The sequence below is a fragment of the Schistocerca serialis genome, chromosome 4 (genome assembly GCF_023864345.2).
Source record: "Schistocerca serialis cubense isolate TAMUIC-IGC-003099 chromosome 4, iqSchSeri2.2, whole genome shotgun sequence".
Lineage (NCBI taxonomy): Eukaryota > Metazoa > Arthropoda > Insecta > Orthoptera > Acrididae > Schistocerca > Schistocerca serialis.
In genome coordinates this window covers 305,491,859-305,513,632 of record NC_064641.1, presented here as the reverse complement: position 1 = coordinate 305,513,632, position 21,774 = coordinate 305,491,859, and the positions used below count along the sequence as shown (strand labels likewise).

At 43.1% G+C, this 21,774-nt stretch overlaps 1 protein-coding gene and 1 non-coding gene across 2 annotated transcripts in view; one reads left to right on the top strand and one right to left on the bottom strand.

Annotated features, from left to right (window-relative positions):
* Positions 1–21,774, top strand: part of LOC126474407 (rho GTPase-activating protein 6) — a 1,172,202-nt gene that overhangs the window by 708,670 nt on the left and 441,758 nt on the right. The gene's annotated exons all lie outside the window — the stretch shown is intronic.
* Positions 17,273–17,344, bottom strand: Trnap-cgg (transfer RNA proline (anticodon CGG)). The gene has a single exon. It is a non-coding gene; the product is annotated as a tRNA-Pro (tRNA).

Below are 21,774 nucleotides of genomic sequence, written 5' to 3'. Positions count from 1 at the left end.
CATTGCAACAGACATAGACAGCAGTCAGAACTCTGTAGAGTTGATGGTTAATTTTCAGTGTGTAAGACCGATTTCAACTAAACTTGGTACGCGTATCATTTACTGTCTGTAATTCATCGTTGATGTTTATGATGTTTCATTTGTGGAGCGCTCAACTCCGCCGTCATCAGCGCCCATACAAAGTCCCAATTTATTCACAGTCCAATTTTTTCACAATCCACTCTAGTCACTGTCACGAATGATGAGGATGATGATGATGAAATGATGAAGGCAACGCAAATACCCAGTCCCCGGGCAGAGAAAATCCCCAACTCGGTCGGAAATCGAACACGGGACCCCGTGATCCAGAAGTAGCAGCGCTAGCCACTAGACCACGAGCTGCGGACGTAATTCATTGTTGTGGGGGTAAGAACCACATACCTATCAAAGGTACACCACTTACTAGCTGGAATGTTCATGGACAAGTGGGAGTCTGATTTTCTTAAGAGAGAACCACTGGCAAAACATGTTTATTGGTACAGATATGTAGATGATATTCTTTGTATGTAGAAAGGTTCCAAGAGACAACTCCATAAATTTGTGGAAAATATGAACCAGTGGCACTCTAACATAAAGATAAGCATGGAGTTGGGGTGGAGGGGGGGCAGAATAAATAGCAGAATAAATATTTCCTGGACATTAGCTTAAAGATAGAAGTCAGTAACTATAAATTTAAAATTTACCGAAAAGATTCCTTCACTGACACTGTCATCCTGGCTTCCTCCCAACATCCTACAACCTACAAACATGCAGCATTCCATCACATGATCCACCGTCTCCTTTCTAGTCCTATGTCCCAAGAAGACTTTTGCCAGGAACTTAACACAATTAAAACAACAGCTACAAATAATGAATTTGACCCTAACACCATTGACAAAATTTTAGGTAAAAAGAGGAAGAACCAAGCCAGAACCCTAATGTCCCCAATGAAAAACACAGACAAACTGTAAAAGAAATGGTGCATATTACCTTTTATTGGAAAAACATCAAATAACACAAGTAACATCTTGAAGGCAAAGGTTTATCTGTGTTTTTCTATGTCCCTCGGAAAACAGGTAGTTTCGTGTTGAATGCAAAAGACAAACAACCAGCTATCACGAAAAGTGTAGTTTATAAAATCACTTGCTGTTAGTGTCAGTGTTGCTACATTGGGCAGACAGGGAGGTCAATGTGTACCAAAGCTTAAAGAACACCACAGAAGCTGGAGATTGAAGAAGCCTGATTTAGCCTTTGCGGACTATTGCCTGAACAATAACCACAAATACACACGCAAAGGAAAAGGGCCCAAACTCAACCAATCAGAAATTTTAGAAATTAAAAGACAGATGTGTATATCCCCCACCTATTATTAAACGAGCAATCCCAATTCAGTTATATCTCATCTAAAGATTACAACCCCAGAACAGAAGCAAAACATTGGGGACCAATCCATCGGAGTTAAAAAGTTCTTGGCGATACATAATCTTAGTCCGGTCATTGTAGTGTAATTGCTGAATGTGTAATGATGTAAGTAATTTGTTAAGAAATGGTCATTGACATAACTGTACGTTATGGATCAATACCTTAACACTTTCGCTTCGGCATCGGTGCAGGCGAGCACCTCTCCAGTACGGCCCGGCAACGTGCGAGTGCCCTAGATCCCTCTTTTGTATTTTCGCTCAGCAATATGTTGACTGTGTTATCGTTCGTTTCGTCAACTACAAGCTGCAACAATTCGTCTGTTACCAATAAACTGAAGGTGTCCATAGGAGAACTGCCAGCAGGATGAATATGCAAAACTACTTCCTTCGTAAATGGGTGATACTGCATATTATGTGGTTCTTTATGCCGGAACTCACCTGGATTATCTTCGTGTGACAGGTCGGGCTCTTTTTCGTCGTCTATTTCCACACAATCGTCGTGATCCGTATCGTCAGATTCGGAACTGTCATGAAACAGATTCGAAAGCTGTGCTTCCACGCTATCATCATTCTGCAATTCTTCTGCAGCCTCTAAATGACAATCTCCGTGGTATGCCTCGTCCTCAGTACACAAAAAAATCACTGTCGTCTAGTACACTGAGTCACTGTTCCTCTGTCAGTTCAACGCTTTTTCTGCTCCTTTTCACATTGGAAGGTCCATATGTCGGATCATTAGCCACCATTACGAACAATATACGTTCGATAACTGACCACACAAAACAAAAGTTTACACGCTTTGATGCTAGCGTAGACGTTGCAACTAGTCTGAGTAATCCGACAGTGAGCGCTGACACTTATAAGCGTCAGCCGCAGTGAAAGTGTTGGGATGATGCTCTTTGCCTTGTCATGTTTATCTGTGCATTATCTTTGGGAATCACTTATGTACTGGAAACTGGGCTTATAACCCAAACCTAGGTTGTCCAATAACATTAACAATAAAATTGTGAAACAAGGCTAAAAACAGAGTGTTTAGTTAATTTACAATATTTCACCAAGAACCCACAGCTGATTAAATTAAAATCATCCAATTTTTCTACATCTACATCTACATCCATACTCCGCAAGCCACCAGACTATGTATGACGGAGGTTACCTTGAGTACCTCTATCGGTTTTCCATTCTATTCCATTCTCGTATTGTTCATGGAAAGAAGGATTGTCGGTATGCCTCTGTGTGGGCTCTAATCTCTCTGATTTTATCCTCATGGTCTCTTCGCGGGGTATACGTAGGAGGGAGCAATATACTGCTTGACTCCTCGGTGAATGTATGTTCTCGAAGCTTCAGCAAAAGCCCGTATCGAGCTACTGAGCGTCTCTCCTGCAGAGTCTTCCACTGGAGTTTATCTATCATCTCCGTAACGCTTTCGCGATTACTAAATGATCCTGCAACGAAGCGCGCTGCTCTCCGTTGGACCTTCTCTATCTCTTCTATCAACCCTATCTGGTACGGATCCCACACTGCTGAGCAGTATTCAAGCAGTGGGCGAACAAGCGTACTGTAACCTACTTCCTTTGTTTTCGGATTGCATTTCCTTAGGATTCTTCCAATGAATCTCAGTCTGGCATCTACTTTACCGACGATCAACTTTATATGATCATTCCATTTTAAATCACTCCTAATGCGTACTCCCAGATAATTTATGGAATTAACTGCTTCCAGTTGCTGACCTGCTATATTGTAGCTAAATGGTAAGGGATCGCCCGCTAAAGCACGCAGGGCTAACAGGTAATTAGGACTGTGGAAAGGGCCAAGGGAGTTGCGGTCGGATTCATTTCACAATAGTAATTTATTATCATTTGGTTCAAAAATACACTTTTGAAATAATTAAATTTGCTTCAGTGCTGAAGGCCTACAAACAGATTCTTTAGAATAAGTTCAATTTTGAAAAGATATGACACAGTTAAATTTACGAATAAGATAAATCGTATAGGTATACGAGATCAGCTTGCGGAGCGGCTGAAGGCCGCCGGATTAAATCCTCAAAATTCCAAATATACTATGATGACTACTGAAGGCAGAAGGCCACAATGTTTTAAGATTGTAACAGGGCTGATGGCCCACAAGGTGTACAGAAAGAGATAAACAAACGCAATAAGATTGCTGAAGGCCGCAAGGTTAACTTCTGCAAATTAAGGAAATACACATTGCAACAGTAGGTAAAACAATACATTAAGTTTAAAAATTTCCTTTTTGTCACATCAACGGCGGAAGGCCGACAATAACTTGTAAAATCTTTCACAGGAAATTACAATAACCTTTCAAGAGCAGAAGGCGATAATGTTTGGGCTTGAAGGAAACTCTGAGAACATGTTTCCAGGGCTGAAGGCACACAACTAACCTTGCCGAATTTAAAATATAAAATACAGTTAAATTACAACAACATTAACACTGCCAAAAGGATAATTAAGAGAACGGCACTCAGGAGTCTCCAGTGGACCGGTCTGCCCTCGTTCACTTAGGCGAGACAAAATTGGTTCAAATGGCTCTGAGCACTATGGGACTTAACATCTGAGGTCATCAGTCCCCTAGAACTTAGAATTACTTAAACCTAACTAACCTAAGGACATCACACACATCCATGCCCGAGGCAGGATTCGAACCTGCGACAGTGGCGGTCGCGCTGTTCCAGACTGAAGCGCCTAGAACCGCACGGCCACACCAGCCGGCTAGGCGAGACACGTGGTGAGTCCAACCACACGTAATTCGTGCGTACTCAACCAAGGGACAGTGACGGACCGACCGACCAACCGCTTGCTTGCCGCGACAGAGTGCACGAGAATTCATGACCCACCCCCCCCCCCCCTCCCCAAAAAAAAAAAAAATTACAAGTATCACTATCCCCAAATAAACGCGTATGTGAACTGAGCTGCCAAAACTACACACCATGTTGGGCAGCAACGACACTGCGCACACGCACACACACACACACACATACAGCCGACTCATGAACGATCGGCGAGCAAACACGGGTCGTCCGGTAGGACGACCGACCGACGATCCACGAAGATCGTGGCCCGGCTCAAGTGATGCGTGGCGGCAATGGTCGGGCGAGCCATGTTGACACAGACCTCACTGCTCCAACCCGACTCCACTAGTGCCGCATTGCGGCTCCCCGACAGGCAGGTCCGGACTGCGCTCCAGACACGTTCCAACTGACTGGCAGCTCGAACTCGTGACCCGGATTCGAACTGGCTTGAGACAGACAACGACCGGGAAGTAATAGCAGTCAAGCAAAGATACTACGAGAGGGAATATATCGATACGCGCTGCTAACGCCGCTCACGGTCAGGCCAAGCAGCGTCTGAGAGACATTAGTAATTTAAATTAACGTAGTGAGGTGGAAGTACGTTCAAATCAGAGTGTAAAATACATGATGGCGGGAACACGAGCCACGCACGGCTCAATTGTAACCAGTGGTTTGTTTGTACATATACATCACATCTACCTACCGTTTCTCATGAGATTCGGACAACTCTTTCTTGGTGCAGTTTTTTTTTTTTTTTCTTTACTAATCAACCACAGAAGGCTAGTACACCCACCAGGATAGCCGAGAGCACTAATGCTCTGCTTCCTGGACTCGGGTAGGCGCACCGGCCCCAGATCGAATCCTCCTGGCGTATTAACGACGAGGGCCGGTATGCTGGCCAGCCTGGATGTGGTTTTTAGGCGATTTTCCACATCTCGCTAGGTAAATACCGGGCTGGTCCCTATGTTCCGCCTCAGCTACACGACTCGCAGACATTTGAAAAACGTTCGCACTCTTCCATGGCTTACACTAGATGCAGACAGCTGGGGTACACTAATTCCATCCCGTGGGGTTCGGGGTGGCGGCAAGGGGGGCATCTGGCCACCCTCTGCAACTAACACTGCCAAATCAATAGAAACAAGGCCGACTCCACATTGCAGCGGGAATAAGGTTTCAAGTACATGATGATGGAGAAGGCTTAAAAGTTCGTAGGCTCCTACTGAATCAACTAAATTGCCGACGTTTCGATCGACTTGCTGCTGTCCTCTTCAGGCCAGTTAACTGAAGCAGTTAACCATTCAGCTGAGAACCGCATCAAGTCACCCGAAACGTTGGCAGGTTAGTTGCTTTGGTGTATTATAATGACACAGCCTAATAACCAAAATTATTTTACTCGCAGAAGTCTTATATTTAATTTCCGTTTTGTTTACACACAGTATCGTACCAAACCAAACATAGAAGCAGCAAAAGTACTGACTGGGAGGCAAATATATCTCTTCCATCGTCGCTTATGGCTCCAATCCTTAGTCAGCAGAAATTGGCCATAACCGGAATCCTTCGCTCAAATAGCATAATTCCTACAGTATCCGCAGGCCGCCCTTTATGATCGTGCCAACCTGTAGAAAATTAGCAGCAAAACTCCGTTCGGGATTTTTTAAAATTTATTAGTGGTTTTTTACCATTCTCCATACAGGCAGCATCAGAACCATAAAAATATTATTCGTTACATCCATTTACAATGAAAATGCCAATAATCTAAGAAAACTAACATTTTTACTATGTTACGATGTTAAAAAAAATTTTTAAAAATGGCTTTTCCTCTATTCCTTTCGTCCCTCTGTCACAAAATCGTGTGAAGCTTACACATATCTTCTGTTGATAAAAGAGTTTTAATGTCTGTTGGTAAAGACTGCCATACGACAACAGACGCTGCATTAGTTTCGTATTTTCTTGACAGTTTCTATCACAGACGAAGAAACATAGCGTTCCAGTCATATATATATATATCTTCGGAATGGAACAATAATAATTTTTTTCTGTGTACTTGCCATCTTAGGCGTGCTGCAGTATTTTGTAAATGTCAGCATTTTCCGTCTGCACTATTATTAAATGTACACTGCTCTGCAGCATAAATTAATATATCATATAAACCACTCGGTGTAAATGAATGGAGATGCGGGAGTATGTTACCGGAGGCCTCCCGCCGTGCACATAAAACTGAACGTCACATGTCGTGAGGTCATTCTGACTATATCGCCAAATAGGGCTGGCCCAGCAACAAGAGTCTGTTGAAGGAATGGGAAACAGACAGTGTGTGTGTGTGTGTGTGTGTGTGTGTGTGTGTGAGACAGAGAGAGAGAGAGAGAGAGAGAGAGAGAGTATCCGTGAGTCAGTCAGCGAGCAATTACAGTGTGCACTGTGAAGGGTGTTCTTCATTGAGAAGGAAGCAACATTTTGATGACTTCACGCGGGGAAGAATCATCGGGAAACTGGAAGACGGAAGAAGTGTGACGAGTGTAGCCCATGAGTATGGTAGGCATGGGAGTCTGTTGCCGTGGCTATCACACACCCAATTAAGAACCATGTTCCGCCCCTTATAATGCCGAGGGGAACATCATAATTCCTGGTGACTTCAGTATAATTATTATCTTTGAATAAAAATATCCTGTCTGCTCGCCTCACTGCGTATTTCTTTCCGTTATCTCCTGTTCTGTACTGTACTGCACTATAGCAACTCTTTCTATGTGTGACCCAAGTTTCATCGAGCTATGTTACTTGGCAGTGACACATCATGTGTAAGTTACTTTCGTCCCTAAGTTCTGAGCAACAGTGTATTTACTCACGATCGCGATTTCGATGTATTATCCATTCCCAAGAGTTTCCTCACTATGAGTGTGTCAATACATAGGCGTTTTTTAAGGCTATTGTCGTTCTGTCAGTCACGTTTACATGTTCGTAGAACTTTAGTTGTCAAATGTCAAACCTGGTGGACACACGGTGCAAATTAAGTGGGCAGATGACATGAATTCAGTAGGAATTATTACAAATTGTTATGTTCTGTTATATAAAAGTCGAAGACTCCCGTCTTATTATGTACATGTGCATGACACGAGGACAGTGTCCTCTTAAAAGGAACGATTTTGCGTTGACGCACTTGAGTTGTCACTTGAGAATGGCGTAATAGACCGAAATCGCAGTAGTGAGTGAACAGCCTACCTTTGGTGACAGTCCAGGAGGAAAATGTTATTTTTAAAATAACTGCAGTGATAATCATATTCATCCATTCGTGCAGACGTATAATAGGAAATCGTGATGAAACGAGCGTTTATCACATATTCATATATGTATTATGAAGTTATCGCAATGAAGTCATTGCACTTACAATTATTCATCGTCTTTGGTATGCTGACAGCTTCTCGGGTGGCATCTATCACAAAAGCTTTGAAAATATATAACATACTTTCAGAAAGCACGGTTTATGAATGCCACTTTTTGATTTTTATGAATTATACCGGAACACAAACCTCATTGCTTTAAAGCAACGGCCGGTGAGTATTTTAACATAGGGGCGGAGATTGGAGACGTCAAATAAAGCGGTACTTTGGGGTGAAGAGTAATGCAAATTTGGCGAGAGGATATCTTCCTATGGCTGGTTCAAATGGCTCTCAACAATATGGGACTTAACATCTGAGGTCATCAGTCCCCTAGACTTAGAGCTACTTAAACCTAACTAACCTAAAGACATCACACACATCCATGCCCGAGACAGGATTCGAACCTGCGACCGTAGCAGCAGCGCGGTTCCGGACTGAAGCGCCTAGAACTGCACGGCCACATCGGCCGGCTATTTTCCTCTGGTCATGCAACAAAGCAGAAGGTGTTACTATACAGAAATTTCGAAATATTCTGCAAAAAAAAAAACCTTAAAAATTACTTTAAATTTTTTTAATGAATGGAAATTCTTCGTGAACGCATTGACTGTCTAGAGGTTCCTTTACTAGCTAACACAACCAGTTTCACACTATTACAGGTGCATCCTCTGGTGCTAATCTGTATTGAATGCAAAAAGCTGCTTCTGTTTTCTCCCTATTATACACCATGTATGAACAGCATTTTATAAAAACGTGTTTTGCATTCAGTAAATATTATCACCTGAAGATGGTGCTGTAATGGTGGGAAACCAGTTGTGTTACCTAATAACGAATCCTCTAAACAGGTAATGCGTTCTTGAAGAATTTCACTCATTTTCGAAAAAATAAAAAATAAAAATTGAAAAGTAATTTTTGAGATTTTTTTGGAGAGTTTTTGGAAATTTCTTTATGGGAACAATGTATAATCTAAGCTGTGATTGCCCTAACTACAAAACAGTGTAACCTAAATGTTTCTATAATAATTTCATGAAATTTTGGACTTTACGGAGAAAGTATACTCGGTACATGGCTGCAAATATGTGCAGGAATGTATCCATTGGCAAATTCCTTATTATATCGCCAATATTCGAATATTGTACAAAACGTAAATTATTTTTGTAATGCCCAGATATTATACAATATAACCACTTTGCGCTAAGTGCCAACTGGCGGACTTCTTTCCTCAAGGCTTTCGTGAGTACATTCTAATTAGCATGCACGTTGTTAGTCCATAAGACACTGTGTTTCATATATTTAGTAAGTGTTAATTTTTACTCACTTGGGAAGATGTATTTAATATTATTTGATGTCATCACACGTTTCTCGTACACCCATCTTATTGTAGATGCCTTGTAAATGGTGTAACACTGAAACACGTAAGATATAACGAAGTCAATAGAAACATGGTGAAAACAAAAGTGTTGTTCTCTGAATTTTACGTCGAGGTATGTAATAATCTATGCGGAAAGGGCGCGGCAGTGGCCGTATTGGTACTGATACAATATAGCTTTCGCTTTACGCCCAGCTGGATGTCTTCCAACAACAGCGACAGCATATCTCTTAGTAACTGCGGATACTTGTAACTATTTCGAATCGCTTCAACAAACCAGGGACCGACGATGCGATTCTTCAATAAATCATGCCACACGTTGACAGACCAACGTCGTTCTTTATCCACTGCTCGCAGCCAGCGTAGACTTTCAACTGACGAGTGATGCAGATGCGAAGATTCATTTATCTATGATTTGTAAATGACACTTCATCTGTAGACAGAACATTTCATGGAAAAGCCGCATCACTTTGCAGTTTTCGTATAACTATAACCGATTTAAAAGTCACTGCCAAGAAGGTGCTGACGGCGCAAAATGTGAGATGGAGGAAATGCGATGCAACGTAGTATTCGCAGAAAACTTCCTTGGCTGATCCCACTCGCACATTGAAGTTGCTCTTAGTGACATACGAACTATTTTTTACCACCGCTTAAATGTTAGTTGCATTTCCTTCATCACACATCGATGTAGTTTATTCTTCATACTTTCACAGACTCTTTTGTGTGCCGCCAGGAAAAAGACACAGCTCCCTCAAGGACTGTGTTCAGTGACACCAACATATAATTTCTTATATGCACAGCGAGGGGTTGTAGTGTTAGTGATTCGTTTGACACAATTATTGGCGATCCGATTGTGCACAGGTTGCCTGTCTGTGTGCCCTGTATTTTGACTCTGCATGCAGTAACTGTTTTCAGTTTCCAGATTGAGACTTTTACTCTGCAGCGGAGTGTGCGCTGATATGAAACTTCCTGGCAGATTAAAACTGTGTGCCCGACCGAGACTCGAACTCGAGACCTTTGCCTTTCGCGGGCAGTTTAGTGGTGGACTGTGTGCGAAACGTTCATTCTAAGGTACAACGATGCTCCGCCGACAAGTATTAACTTCTGTTGAACAACTTCAGCCATTGGAACGGGACAGCATTGTGGCCATGAGGATAACTGGATAGACTAATCGACGCATTGCTGCACATCTTGGGCACAGTGGTGTTGTGTGTCACTGCTTTCAGTAGTGGTCTGTGCAACATTCTGGATGTCAACGTAGTATAGACGCACATCGAGTCGACACATTTTAAGAGCAACAGGCGTCGACCGAAATACGTTCAGCCAAGAAATACGGGCACAGGTTGCTCCGGCTGTGTCAGCAAGGAACACTGGGAACCGTCTCCTTGCAGCAGGAGTAAGATCACGTGTGCCAGGCTACAATGTTGCCGTGAGAGAGTGAACTGCAGAGTGGAGCGACGCGCAGTTGGCTCCTGTGATCAGTGTAGGTGGTGCCCGTACGCGAGGCATGGACGTGTACGTGTACAGCGTGAGTGGTCCAATCCGGGGAGCACTGTCGAGACACGCAGGTCCCACCCCAGCCTTCATAGGATCAGGGGCCGTCAGTTACAACTCGCGGTCCAATTTGGTATTTCTGCAGGGTGAAGTAACAAGTGCCTGCTACGTACCACAGGCTATTGTCCCTCTGATAGTGCCTTTTCTTGGAGCAGGACAATACATACGGCTGTGTTCTTGTGGTGTACAATTGCCGTGGTCATCGAGACCACAACATCTCTCACCTAATGAATTTGTATTTGGACATGGTGAAGCGCCGGCCGGTGTGGCCATGCGGTTCTAGGCGCTTCAGTCCGGAAACGCGCGGCCGCTACGGTCGCAGATTCGAATCCTGCCTCGGGCATGGCTGTGTGTGATGTCCTTAGGTTAGTTAGGTTTTAGTAGTTCTAAGTTCTAGGGGACTGATGACCTCAGATGTTAAGTCCCATAGTGCTCAGAGCCATTTGAACCATGGTGAAGCGATATCTTAGTCGGTTTCCAGAGCCACGACAGCAAAATACTAACACGAATTCTTTACAGACGAATGGAAAAACTAGTAGAAGCTGACCTCGGGGAACATCAGTTTGGATTCAATAGAAATGTTGGAACACGTGAGGCAATACTGACTCTACGACTTATCTTATATTAAGGAAAGACAAACCTACGTTTCTAACATTTGTAGACTTAGAGAAAGCTTTTGACAATGTTGACTGGAATACTCTCTTCCAAATTCTGAAGGTAGCAGGGGTAAAATACAGGGAGCGAAAGGCTATTTACAATTTGTACAGAAACCAGAGGGCAGTTATAAGAGTCGAGGGGCATGAAAGGGAAGCAGTGGTTGGGAAGGGATTGAGACAGTTTTGTAGCCTATCCCCTATGTTATTCAATCTGTATATTGAGCAAGCAGTTAAGGAAACAAAAGAAAAATTCGGAGTAGGAATTAAAATCCATGGAAAAGAAATAAAAACTATGAGGTTCGCCGATGACATTATAATTCTGTCAGAGACAGCAAAGGACTTGGAAGAGCAGTTGAACACTGTCTTGAAAGAAGGATATAAGTTGAACATCAACAAAAGCAAAACGAGGTTAATGGAATGTAGTCGAATTAAGTCGGGTAATGCCGAGGGAATTAGATTCGCAAATGAGACGCTTAAAGTAGTAAATGAGTTTTGCTATTTGGGGAGCAAAATAACTAATGATGGTCTAAGTGGAGGGAATATAAAATGTAGACTGGCAATGCAAGGAAAGCGTTTCTGAAGAAGAAATATTTGTTATCATCGAGTATAGATTTACGTGTCAGGAAGTCGTTTCTGAAAGTATTTGCATGTAGTGTAGCCATGTATGGAAGTGAAACGTGGACGATAAATAGTTTAGACAAGAAGAGAATAGAAGTTTTCGAAATGTGGTGCTACAGAAGAATGCTGAAGGTTAGATGGGTAGATCACATAACTAATGAGGAGGTATTGAATAGAACCGGAGAGAAGAGAAATTTGTGGCACAACTTGACTAGAAGAAGGGATCGCATGGTAGAGCATATTCTGAGGCATCAAGGGATCACCAATTTGGTATCGGAGGGCAGCGTGGAGGGTAAAAATCGTAGAGGGAGATCAAGAGATGAATACACTAAACAGATACAGAAGTATGTAGGTTGGACTAGGTACTGGGAGATGAAGAAGCTTGCACAGGATAGAGTAGCATGGAGAGCTGCATCAAACCAGTCTCTGGACTGAAGATCACAACAACAACAACAGGAACCGTTGCTGGACTAAGACAAGAGGTGCAATATGCTTGAGACAATTTGATGGGAACGCCCTTATGGTGACATATGACTTTCATTTCGTCTGTTTTTTTCATACGATATACTCTTACAATGATGAACATCACTTGTCAATAAAATGACATTGTCCTTGAGCGTGTTGCATTCTCTTTTGTCTGTCTATAATGTTTTCAAAGAGATAACTGGAGTGCCTGGCAGGATTAGGATACCCCAGTTTGACGACAGTCATCATAAACGGAAATCGCATCCACTTTGTCTACTGTCATATGGGAAGTTCTGAACAGCTTCACTAGCAATTTGTCTAATAGCTCCCACAGTTGAGCACATATTGATGGACTAGACAGGTAGACAACCGAAGCGTACTGGATTTAGCATTGTGCTTTCATTTGGTACAGCTGGGCAGAAGCTTGTGGAGCCTCTTCTCGTGACGGCGGGATAGTGGTCTGCAAGCTTGTATCGTTTTACTATTTAATTAAGTTCCACTAGCATTATGTCGTTGAAAACCTCTTCTAAGACTCTTTCCTAAGCAACAGAAAAAAGCAAATAACAACATTAAAAATTAATTGCTTACGCCAGAAAATTCGTCACATTGTCAGCTATAACACCCTCGATATACTCACTACTTCTGGATATATCTGGGATGTTAGGAGCGCAGCGGTAGTTTGATCGACCTCTATCGGTGAGTACAATGCGAAACCTTGTCTTGACTCGTTTTTTATCAAAGAGGTCGGTCGAGAACAGCCACTTAAATTCCAATACATACAGAATTAATCCTCAAACACTTTTTAGTAAGTAGAAGAGTTGAAGAATAACTTATACAACTTGTATTAAAAGACAGTTATAACACTGCGATTTGTTGTGGCCCCCTGGACATCATAAAACGCGGAACATGATTCTTAATAGTGTGTGCACCAAGGACGGCAGTGCTGTACTTTAAACCAAATAAATGTTTATTAATTACTGTTGACACATATGTGAATATTAGTCTCACATTAATTGCAGATTGAAAATGAAAAACAAACAATTATTATTGAATGTAGTGAAAACAGAGCATCAAATAGAGCAAGACGTGAAAGCAAAATTCATTTAACTGCAAATTAATTATTCACGAAATCAACAGCAGATAATGATAGTGTGAAAGTGCAGTGTCTTGTCATCAAGCATGACACAAAATGAAAATTTAATTATCTGATAAAGACAAACCATCACCGAAAACACAGTCAAGTTACCTAAGTCCAGTGAAAAGCTAAAGCCTGCAACTTGCACTCGCAAAATTATTCCGAGTTCTTCCAAATATTTATTTAATTCGCTTTTATAAAATTATTCCATCCAACTAAGAGTTAGAGTATTTTAACTCACATCGCTGCTCGGTTGCCAGCCATTCGACAAAAGCACGCTTACTGACACCGACTGGCCAACGTACAGAGACACCTTTAAAAGCTTATGTGCGCAGCCACTCGGCCTTAAAGGCTGCGACATCATACACTATTGGGTTCAATCAAGACAAATAATGACCACCATTTACTTAATTTTTACATACATACAAGATACCAGGACACAGAGAAAACTTTTTCTGTCATTTTGGAACCTCTTATGAAAACAGTAATAGAGTATTACGTAAGATATTGACGAAGTTCACGAAACATGCCTGCATGCGGTTTTACAACAAAACTTACGTAAAATTGTAAATACATATCAAATAGTAAATTGTGGCTATTCATCCACTCGCAAAATTCGTCTTGGATATGGAAAACTCATACTACCGTTGTACTACGTGTAACTGTGGAGATTGCGTGTGAACTCACCACTGCTTCTGACGCTGCAAGCCGGCTTCTCACACCGCCACAGCGTTCTGTCTTAATTACAGTTTCGTACAATGTCTTGACAGTGAATATGTACATGATTTAAGGTTGCATTTTCGTACGTGCTGGAACAGTGTTGGTTCCATAGTCAAAATTTTTCAAATCTGAAGTCTTAAACTGATAATCTCAAATATTGTGTAGAACAAATGTGGTTAACGAAGCAATACACGAGATATTATACAGCAAGTCAAGTTACCTACTGTCTTCAGTAGGGTATACTGTTTCAGAAAATTAAGGCAATCATATACAACGCCTGACAGGGAAACTGAATCACCCAGAGGACGTAGTAGAATGTCCATGTAACTTTGTACCTGTAAACAGCATCAGCGGACATGTAAATCGGAAGGGACGGAATTCTCAGACAGGCAGAACCGCCACCTCAGTGCGTTAGGGATATTCGTGTTTATTGCTGTAACCGGGTCTGGCAAGGTACATAAGGAGCGTGAACGGCTTCAGATGTAGAGTGATCGCTGTGAAGGGTATGGGGATGCCACGTACTCGTGTGAGTCAGCTTTATTACCACCTGAAAAAGTTGGAAAGGGGCCTCATTGTGGGTCTTCATTTGGCCGGCTGGTCGGTTTACAGAGTACCCAGATTTGTACGGTATCAGATGCGACAGCAGCCAGCTGCTGGACTCCACATTCTCGTCAAGGTTCTGGTCAACTGCTAATGAATGGTAATGCAGTGTGTTCATACGATGAATCGCGGTTCTGCAGCACCCAAATGACCATCGTCAGCGAGTATGGGGAGAACACGGGGGAAGTCCCGTTATTCCACTGTTTTGGAGGGGCATAGTGGTGTTACACCTAGCTTAATGGTGTGTGAAGTCCATCTTCTATAACGAACTCACAACTAGTAGTGACTGAGGTAACTTATATGGCATAATGTTACGCCAGAGACATCCTACATCCTCATGTGCTACATCTCATAATATCGTGGTGCCATTTTTCAACAGGACAATGTACGTCCCCACATGGCATGTGTGAAGATGAACAGTTTGCGTCGTTTTGAGGCACTCCTATGGCCGAGAAGGTCCCCAGATCGGTCCCCGATAGCACATGTCAGTCCCAGCGCCAATATTCAGGACACGAAGGACCAGTTTCAACGCTGCACGGGATTAGCCGAGTGGTCTCGGGCGCTGCAGTAATGGACTGTGTGGCTGGTCCCGGCGGAGGTTCGAGTCCTCCCTCGGGCATGGGTGTGTGTGTTTGTCCTTAGGATAATTTAGGTTAATTAGTGTGTATGCTTAGGGACTGATGACCTTAGCGGTTAAGTCCCATAAGATTTCACACACATTTTTTTGAACCAGTTTCAACAATTGTGGAACAACTTAACTCGGGAAGATACCACTATTTTATGACATCCTTCCCAAAGGAATCGGTGCAGGGGGTGCAACTGATAAGTGGGCTCATACTGCTACGTCAAGTGGGCTCATACTGCTACGTAAAACGGGCTCATACTGATAAGTACTTTGTAATCACTGTAGTAATATCGGATACCCTCTCAACCATTGAAGTTCCGTTTCTTCTTCTTCTTCTTCTTCTGGATGTTTGTGTACTTGTTAGTCCGTCCGCTCACTAAAATAAGTCAGTGCATTTTTACTCCGTTCGAGATGGTACATATCTTGACTCCTGCGATTTGTAAACCACCTCGCTGATCAAGCTCTGCCTTGAGCTATATTTTGTTTTGTTGTTTCTGGACGGCCGGAGTGGCCGAGCGGTTCTAGACGCTACAGTCTGGAACCGCGCGACCGCTACGGTCGCAGGTTAGAATCCTGCCTCGGCCATGGATGTGTGTGCTGTCCTTAGGTTAGTTAGGTTTCAGTAGTTCTAAGTTCTAGGGGACTGATGACCTCAATAGTTAAGTTCCATAGTGCTCAGAGCCATTTGAACCATTTTTTTTGTTGTTTCTGTTTCTAATTGGTGCCCATTCAGTTACAATAATGGTTTGTAAGGTTCTACCAAAATATCATTGCTGTCACTAAAATTACATCTTATTGTAATGTATGTAGTGTTGCTTTAACACGAGTGGAAAACACTTGGCAGAAAAATAAAAGAGGAAGAAACTTATACAGAAGACTAAAGGCAAAGAAATTACTCAAGGGAAACAGAAAACAAGGTGAAGCATGTCAAAACAAAGAACACTTAAAATAATTGTTTCAAAAATGTTATGTACTTACAACCCATAAGAAAATGTGTAAAATTTAGAGGCGACTGCAGAATCAATGGTTTAATATAAAGCACTCCGTCTTCAGGCTACAAGTGGCCCATCGGGACCATCCGACCGCCGCGTCATCCTCAGTTGAGGATGCGGACAGGAGGGGCGTGTGGTCAGCACACCGCTCTCCCGGTCGTTATGATGGTTTTCTTTGACCGGAGCCGCTACTATTCGGTCGAGTAGCTCCTCAATTGGCATCACGAGGCCGACTGCACCCCAAAAAATGGCAACAGCGCATTGCAGCTGGATGGTCAACCATCCAAGTGCCGGCCACACCCGACAGTGCCACATACTGCACACAGCACAGCCAGTGATTTCATACAGAGCGCTACATGGCGTTAGCAATATAAAAACCTAAACAGCCTACTTACACATAGTTCAATATGGAAATTGTACTTTGTGCCTTTATACTTTCATATGGATCACGCATTTGCAAAAGAAGAGTCGTTTTGTCAGCGAGAAACAACCGTTGAATTAAATAAGAATCGAACCTGAACACCATAAAGCCTCAGCCAGGCACTGTGCCGCTACCGAAGCGATTGCCTTTGGTGACATCTTTTGCAATAACGACTGCGCGAATCGACGGTATCTCGTAAGGACAGAAAGAGCAGCAGCTGCCGCCGAGCCCAGGCGCCGTGCCTAACACGCAGAAGGTCCCCGGTTCGATTGCGGGCGGAAACCCGTTTTCGTTGCACTCAGCAAGACACTTGCTACGATCTCTACTGTGACCATTTAAATCAGCTTCAAACGTTCCATCAGCAGGGTGCACATGGCTCAAATGAAACATGAAACGGTTTCAGAACTGGTTGTCGGAATTTAGCGCTGACTTGGAGCCCTGGAAATGCGCGAAACAGCCGCCGCCATGCGATTTGTTACCACACCGTTGTACAAAACGCAAGGGCTCGTCCGGGATTTGAACCCGGGACCTCTTGCACCCGAAGCAGGAATCATACCCCTAGACCAACGAGCCGATACGTTCCGGAAACGCACTGCATTTTGAATGACGCCACCTTTGATGGTCTCACCATGTAGGGCTGCAGCTCAGCCAGCCAGCCAGCCAGCCAGCCAGCTGCTACTTGTCCCACCTATCCCTCCCCCCCCCCCCGCCCAAACACATTCTCACAGAGTTGTCTACAATATTTTTAATTTTTACATATTTCGACTTCTCTTAAAGGTAACAGGCGTGGATTTTTATTTGAGGTGGTGTGTTTTAGCAGTCGACAAAGATAATTCAGAGACTTTGTGTCTCCCGCTGCCTGGTTGTGACAGGAATATCTGCAAATGTGAAAGTGTTTGTAAGAGCTGGGAATGTGCACGTAGGGAAGAGGCGGCGTTTCAGCAAGAGGGGCGACGTGGCAACAGCGCGAGTGGCGGTGGGCAGCGGGCACGAGCGGCTGGCAGCGCGGCTCACCTCCACCTCGGCCGCCGCTTTGTGCCCACCTCACCAAGCCAGCCGGCCTGCTCCTCGCTGTCCCTAAACACACCGCCGTCTCTGTCTGCGCAGTCAGTGTGTCTCTCCTAGTACAAGTTCAAAGGAAACGGAGTTATGAATTCCAAATCACGAAAGAGTCCCACTGGGTTCAATTCTGGGTTCACTCCTACTATTTATGTATGTAAATTACCTTACACCTAACATTCATCAAGCAGATTTAGTACTGTTTGCTGACAATAATAGCGTAATAATAAATCCCATTAGAGAGAGAGAGGCACAGAAGAAATTGTTTCACATTTTTCAAAGAATTATTAGATACTTATCTGAAAACGGGTTTTCAGAAACACTCTATATTCGTTTCTCTACGGCAGTCACTACTAATGATAAAGTGTACGCTGAAGTTAAAGAGACTAGTCAGGAAGAATAAATGCACAAAGAAGTGGAACGTGGAAGTACTAAGTAATCAAAGGACACAGGTTCTCTAAGGCTACAGATACTGTAATGGTAAATAGCTCAGCACGCAGTTCAGCTGAAGAGGAATGGGTATCTCTAAAAAGGGAAATCACAGAAGTTGGAAAGAAAAACATAGGTACAAAGACGGTAACTGAGAAGAAACCATAGGTAACAAAAGAAATACTTCAGTTGATCGACGAAAGATGGAAGTACAAAAAAGTTCAGGGAAATTCAGGCATACGGAAATACAAGTCACTTGGGAATGAATGAAGTACAGGGAAGCTAAGGTGAAATGGCTGCATCAAAAGTATGAAGAAATCAGAAAAGAAAAAAGGACTGACTCGGCACACAGAAATGCCAAAACAACATTTGGTGAAATTAAAAGCAAGGGCGGTAACAGTAAGAGTGCAACGGGAATTCGTCTGTTAAACGCAGGGTGCAAAAAGTACACTGAAGGCCCCTATGAGAGGAAGGGCTTGTCTGATTATGTGATAGAAGAAGAAACAGAAGTCGACTGAGAAGAAAGAGGAGATCTATACAGAATCAGACTTCAAAAGAGCTCTGGACGATTTAAGATAAAATAAAGCAGAAGGGATACATAACGTTCCATCAGAATTTCTAAAATCATTGGGGGAAGTAGCAACAAAACGACTATTCACGTTCGAAAAAATGTTCAAATGTGTGTGAAATCTTATGGGACTTAATTGCTAAGGTCATCAGTCCCTAAACTTACACACTACTTAACCTAAATTATCCTAAGGACAAACACACACGCACCCATGCCCGAGGGGGGACTCGAACCTCCGCCGGGATCAGCCGCACAGTCCATGACTGCAGCGCCTCAGACCGCTCGGCTAATCCCATACGGCTTCACGTTCGAGTATAGAATGTATGAGACAGGTGATATATCACCAGACTTTCGGAAAACACCATCTTCACAATTCGGAAGATTGCAAGAGCTGACAAGTGCGAGAATTATCGCACAATCAGCTTAACAGCTCAGGCATCCAAACTGCTGACAAGAATAATATACGGGGAACAGCTCATTGTTGTCCTGCATTGCCTTCCATTGATAGTTATATTTCGTACTAGACGATTATTAGCCGGACGGCTGGAGTGGCCGTGCGGTTCTAGGCGCTACAGTCTGGAACCGAGCGACCGCTACGGTCGCAGGTTCGAATCCTGCCTCGGGCATGGATGTGTGTGATGTCCTTAGGTTAGTTAGGTTTAATTAGTTCTAAGTTCTAGGGGACTGATGACCTCAATAGTTAAGTCGCATAGTGCTCAGAGCCATTTTGATTATTAGCCGTGAGAAGGCACTCGTGCTTGTCTCTGTGTTCACATGTCAAAGCAAGCAAAGTAGACCTCCGCCTTCTGGGCCTGGTGGGCCAGGTGGAACCGACTGATAGCCGTGTCGTCATCTGCCAGTGGCGTCACTGCATGCGGCGTGGAGAAGTGTGGGGTCAGTGTACCGCTTTCCCGGCCACTGTTGGCGTTCTTGAGCTCGCAGCCGCTACTTCCCATTCACCTAGTTCCTCCGTTGGCAACACGAGGCTGAGTGCACCCGGTTGCAGTCCTGGAACTACAAGGGAGTAGAACCCGTGTCCTACGCAGTAGCTCTATGGAGATATAACGTAACGCCATCGATGGTAGCATCACCCACATTTTTTTAATTGTAGAGGGTATCGAGTTCCTGACGGATGACGCTGAGCTACCGTGATGGCATGGGCGTGCAGTTTCACTGGGTTATGGAGGCGACCACATTCATTTAAGGATAATCTGCAAAGTTTCTTGTATATAGTTATTGCACAACAGAGCGGAAAATTTCACCCAAGTCATATATTGTGGAGACGTTTTCCACCCACACTTGAACCATTATGTAAGTCTTGCACATTAGACTTAAAATTGTGAAAAGTTGGTGATAAATCCAGAGAGTGAATGACAGACAGCTGGCAGCTCACAAAGTTAGAAAAACTTTTCTTTTTTCTGTTAAAACAGACTACGAGGGGGAAAATAGAATTATACAGGACGAGTCACTAACTATTGCCACCAAAGTAACTCCGAAAGTATGCGAGTAGCTGAAAAGTTTGTGGGACAAAAGTTGCATGGGACAACGAAGGCCATTATATGACGTTGGTTTTTTGTTGCTTGGTGGGATCGCTTCAGAGATATAAAGGTCAACTTCGTTTGTTTTTTTTAAGGGGATGCTATAGTTTGGTACTTATTTGCTGATAGTGGCTATCGAGACAAATCCAGTGGTGTAAACAGTAAGGTCTTCGAAGGTAAATGAAGATCTAAAAGGTGGCATGATCGTCCATTTACAGAAGGTGGCCTCACCACTCATAGGCGCACTTGATCTAGCGCCTACTATCGATCTTCTTGCTACATCTTTGCCGGCCGATGTGCTGGCGACAGCTCATGCCAGCAAAAAAGTATTATAGTGACAATAGTGAAGAGTACAAGTGTTGAAATGCTTGTCCAATAAACAATAACTGTATTTATATATTTTGTTAATTTGAATTATTAAATGTAAACTATGCACATTCTGTTATCTACATGAACTGAAATGAATACAAACCCAACTTATTTTAAGTAAATCACGCGATTACAGCTGTTGAACCTCATCTGTTTATCTGTGTATGAATTCTCACCCTCAACTCTTCCTTCCCCCTCCCCCCTTTCCACAGCTAAACAATTTCCGAAAATCTTCAATTAAACTAACGACACCTATGTTGTTGTTGTGGTCTTCAGTCCTGAGACTGGTTTGATGCAGCTCACCTATAGTGATCATAAGACACAGATCAGAGTGGAGGAGGAAGTTATACAATCCCGAGCTCATTATGCACTCACATTTAGAAGTACAGAGGGTGGACAAAAATATGAAAACATCGAAATACAGCACATTGTCATGCCTAATACGGTGTAGGCACCTCATTAACATTCAAATAAGCTTGTAGTGTCTCTTGTAGCGGTCTCCACGATATTTTCAGAAATTTTTATAAATTATATAACTCAGTACATATCTCGAAATATCTCTTCTTATCTTACCGATTCCTAAAGTTTAATATACGATGATTATCAATGAAAAGTAGTTTCAAGCCCTATTATTCCTTGGAGCGTGCATTTACTCCATGGAATAGCTTCTCTGCTATCTATGTTTTCTCTTATGAAAAGAAGGATTCGGATCTTGCCGGCCGGTGTGGCCGTGCGGTTCTAGTCACTTCAGTCTGGAACCGCGTGACCGCTACGGTCGCAGGTTCGAATCCTGCCTCGGGCATGGATGTGTGTGAAGTCCTTAGGTTAGTTAGGTTTAAGTCGTTCTAAGTTCTAGGGGACTGATGACCTCAGAAGTTAAGTCCCATAGTGCTCAGAGCCATTTGAACCATTTGATTCGGATCTTGCCGATTAGCCGCGAAAGAACGAAGATGTATATGTATGTATTGTTGAGCTAGTCGCCATCTTGATGAGATTCTGTATAAGAAGGAATTTAATACATGAACTAAACTAAAGTAAGT